The 4,484-nt window shown below is 44.3% G+C and overlaps 1 pseudogene; it reads right to left on the reverse strand.

Moving 5' to 3' along the window:
- Positions 1-1,953: 1,953 nt before the first annotated feature.
- LOC132478874 (ribonuclease P protein subunit p30-like) lies at positions 1,954-2,763 on the reverse strand (annotated as a pseudogene).
- Between the last annotated feature and the right edge of the window lie 1,721 nt (positions 2,764-4,484).

Here is a 4,484-nt window from a genome sequence, read left to right on the forward strand (position 1 = left end):
TGGGAGTTCCCTTGTATATTATTTGTCATTTTCCCCTTGTTGCTTTCAATAATTTTTGTCTTTAATTTTTGCCAATTTGATTACTATGTGTCTCGGCGTGTTTCTCCTTGGGTTTATCCTGTATGGGACTCTCTGTGCTTCCTGGACTTGGGTGGCTATTTCCTTTCCCATGATAGGGATGTTTTCAACTGTAATCTCTTCAAATATTTTCTCGGGTCCTTTCTCTCTCTCTTCTCCTTCTGGGACCCCTATAGTGCAAATGTTGTAGTGTTTAATGTTGTCCCAGAGGTCTCTTAGGCTGTCTTCATTTCTTTTCATTCTTTTTTCTTTATTCTGTTCCACAGCAGTGAATTCCACCATTCTGTCCTCCAGGTCGCTTATCCGTTCTTCTGCCTCAATTATTCTGCTATTGATTCTTCTAGTGTAGTTTTCATTTCAGTTATTGTTTTGTTCATCTCTGTTTGTTCTTTAATTCTTCTAGGTCTTTGTTAAACATTTCTTGCATCTTCTCTATCTTTGCCTCCATTCTTTTTCCAAGGTCCTGGATCATCGTCACTATCATTATTCTGAGTTCTTTTTCTGGAAGGTTACCTATCTCCACTTTAGTTGTTTTTGGGGGGTTTTATCTTGTTCCTTCATCTGGTACATAGCCCTCTGCCTTTTCATCTTGTCTGTCTTTCTGTCAATGTGGTTTTTGTTCCACAGGCTGCAGGATTGTAGTTCTTCTTGCTTCTGCTGTCTGCCCTCTGGTGGATGAGGCTATCTAAGAGTCTTGTGCAAGTTTCCTGATGGGAGGGAGTGGTCGTAGGTAGAGCTGGCTTTTGCTCTGGTTAGCAGAGCTCAGTAAAACTTTATCCCCCTGTCTGCGGATGGGTGGGGCTGGGTTCCCTCCCTGTTGGTTGTTTGACCTAAGGTGACTCAACACTGGAGCCTACCCGGGCTCTTTGGTGGGGATAATGGCAGACTCTGGGAGGGCTCACGCCAAGGAGTACTTCCCAGAACTTCTGCTGCCAGTGTCCTTGTCCTCTTGGTGAGACACAGCCACACCCCGCCTCTGCGGGAGACCCTCCAACACCAGCAGGTAGCCCTGGTTCAGTCCTATGGGGTCATTGCTCCTTCCGCTGGGTCCCGACGCACACACTACTTTGTGTGTGCCCTCCAAGAGTGGAGTCTCTGTTTCCCCCAGTCCTGTTGAAGTCCTGCAGTCAAATCCCACTAGCCTTCAAAGTCTGATTCTCTAGGAATTCCTCCTCCCACTGCTGTACCCCTGGGTTGGGAAGCCTGATGTGGAGCTCAGAGCCTTCACTCCAGTGGGTGGACTTCTGTGGTATAAGCGTTCTCCAGTTTGTGAGTCACCCACCCAGCAGTTATGGGATTTGATTTTACTGTGATTGTGCCCCTCCTACCATCTCACTGTGGCTTCTCCTTTGTCTCTGGATGTGGGGTATCCTCCTTGGTGAGTTCCAGTGTCTTCCTGTGGATGACTACTCAGCAGTTAGTTGTGATTCCGGTGTTCTCGCAAGATGGAGTGAGAGCACATCCTTCTACTTCGCCATCTTAATCTCTCAGGTTTTGTTATTTTAATGGCTTGAATATAAGACTGCTTTTTTTTTTTTTTTTTTTTTGCGGTACGCGGGCCTCTCACTCTTGTGGCCTCTCCCGTTGCGGAGCACAGGCTCCGGACACGCAGGCTCAGCGGCCATGGCTCACGGGCCCAGCCGCTTCGCAGCATGTGGGATCTTCCCGGATTGGGGCACGAACCCATGTCCCCTGCATTGGCAGGCGGACTCTCAACCACTGCGCCACCAGGGAAGCCCTATAAGGCTGCTTTTACAGACTACTGATATGTAGCTCCAAGTGAAAATAGTGAATCATAAGGAGGTTCCAATTCTGTTGTGGCTGATGGATTCTCAAATGGCAGAAGAGAGTGTTGACCGAGAAGGGGGACTCGTTTCAGCCCTCACACTTGGCTTTCTTGCAGCCTGGAAGAGAATCATCATCTACTTCTGATGTCCAAGATTTCTTCACCGTGAAAATAATTCCAAAAGCAGTTTTTCTAGTTTCTCCCTCCATGCAGAAGCACCGCTTGGCAGTTGGTGGACACTGCAGCCTTGGTGTCACTTTCCAACAGCCCAAATTGCAACTGTAAGTTTGCCACATCGTATGGGCCTCTTATTTCTAAAGGCCTTTCAGCAGCACTAGATAGAATTACATTCTTTCCTTTGCAGACCTTCATCAAATTGAGGGCGTTGGAAACTGTGTACCTTCTCATTGTGGAGTCTTTGACAGGGAGGCTATAGACAAGTTCAAAGCCCACACCTCACTCAATTGCCACTTTCATAGGGGGTCTTTTGAAGTAAAATGGTAGCTTCTCTGTTACACTTATGCAGACTAAATCCACATCTAAATGTTTACAAACAATATGAAAAAGTTTTTCTGTCTTCAAAAAGCTGCAACGATATCATACAGCCGGACTCTTGAAGAAGTTGCTCTCAAAACATTGCAGTGAGATGGATCTGAAACGATAATTGTCAGTCTAGTTAAAATCTTAATTGGTTTTGATTTTCCCTGTACAATTGGCAAAGTTGTAAAGAGTTCAGAAACAGCTACTGGTTTTTCAATTTCCTGTTTCTTTTCCTTAAATTCAACAACATGATTGATGGTGACAACTGAATAGCCCAGGTGAGTGGCATTCTCCACGAGCCGGTGCAGCGCCTTCAGGTCGGAACCCTCCCACAGGTCCAAATCCGCAAACGCCGCCATGCCTACAGAGCTTAATGTTGAATCAGACATTTCATAAAGGCAACATTTCTAACTTTGAAGGAAGCCATGATGCTCTGACTGATTTAACTCTTAGTTGAAATTTATTTTTATTTTTTAACTTTTATTTATTTATTTTTTTATGGCTGCGGTGGGTCCTTGTTGCTGCGTGTGGGCTTTCTCTAGTTGTGGCGAGCAGGGGCTACCCTTTGTCGCAGTGTGCCAGCTTTTCATTGTGGTGGTTTCTCTTGTTGTGGAGCATGGGCTCTAGGCATGCGGGCTTCAGTAGTTGTGGCTCGCGGGTTCTAGAGTGTAGGCTCAGTAGTTGCGGCGCACAGACTTAGTTGCTCTGTGACATGTGGGATCTTCCCGGACCAGGGCTTGAACCCGTGTCCCCTGCATTGGCAGGTGGATTCTTAACCACTGCACCACCAGGGAAGCCCAAATTTTATTTTTATTTTTGATGGAGACTTGAGCAAGAAAAAGGAATAGAAAGAAGCGAAATGGTTGAAAAATGAAGTGAATGAAATGACCTGGCATTAGTTAGCCCTGGGAAGTGTATAGTGAGAGGAAAATCAGTTGATCCTCACTTTATTTCTGTAAATAATGAGAGTGTCTTGTCATAAGGGCTCCCCTGGGACAGGAAATTGTTTCTCTCTTGCTTGAAAGTGGCAAGCAGGGCTGTGTGTCCTTCATTCAGAACTTCTTGAGAATCTATTACAATAGGTCTGATGCTGTGAAAGACTATGGGGCTCAGAGATGAATAAGACACTCCATGATGCCAAGGAGGCTGTAGCCTAGTTGGAGAAGCTGATTAATGTCAGTAATTGTAAATCAGTCAGTGTAAGTGTTAATGAAAAGTTCAGGATATAGAGGAGAGATTCCCAAGTACAACTGGGTGAAAGGGAGTTAGTTATTAGATGTTATCTGGTGGTGGCCACATGCCAGTGCAGTGCCCAACCAGCCAGGCAACCCGAAGGGACGTGGGGGACAGCCAGTGCATCCTGAGAATGCAGTAATGAGTGACTTGTGGGCAAGTCACATACTATAAAGCTGAGAATTAATTCATTTATTCCACAAATATTTATTCAGTGCCTACTATGAGTGTGACATTGTTCTAAGTCATAAGGATACCTCAGCGAGCAAAACAGACACAAATTTCTGTTTATGGAGCTTCATTCTAGCTAGAATTGTATCTAGAGGGATTGTATTATATCAATCAATTGTATTGATACATCCAGTTGTATCAGTGCATCTAGAGGGATATAGACAAGAGCCATATACGTAAATTATAAGATAATGTGATATAATTCTACTAGGAAGGTGAAGAAGTGGGGACTGGGGGTCTCGGGTTGTATAAGAATCCTATATCATCTTCCACAATAGGAATTTGGGTCTTTAATATCTTAAGTTGCATAATCAAGAAATAGCAGTACAAGCATTTTCTTTAGAAATGTACAGGTTAATGCCAGAAACAGTTAAATGATTTTGGAGAGGAAGATTCAGGAGTGGGGAGACCAGGGACTGCTATTGTTTAGTATGAGTCTTGTAGGATATTTGATGTTCTACTCATTCATTCATTCATTCACTCACTCACTCATTCATTCATTCACTTATTCACAATATTTATAAATACTTTAAGTGTGTGCCAGACCTTGTTGTAGGCACTGGGGATACAGCAGTAAGCACCGCCCCCCCCCCCAAAAAAAAACAGAAAAAAAAAA

The sequence above is a fragment of the Mesoplodon densirostris genome, chromosome 18 (assembly GCF_025265405.1).
Source record: "Mesoplodon densirostris isolate mMesDen1 chromosome 18, mMesDen1 primary haplotype, whole genome shotgun sequence".
In the NCBI taxonomy this organism is placed as follows: Eukaryota; Metazoa; Chordata; class Mammalia; order Artiodactyla; family Ziphiidae; genus Mesoplodon; species Mesoplodon densirostris.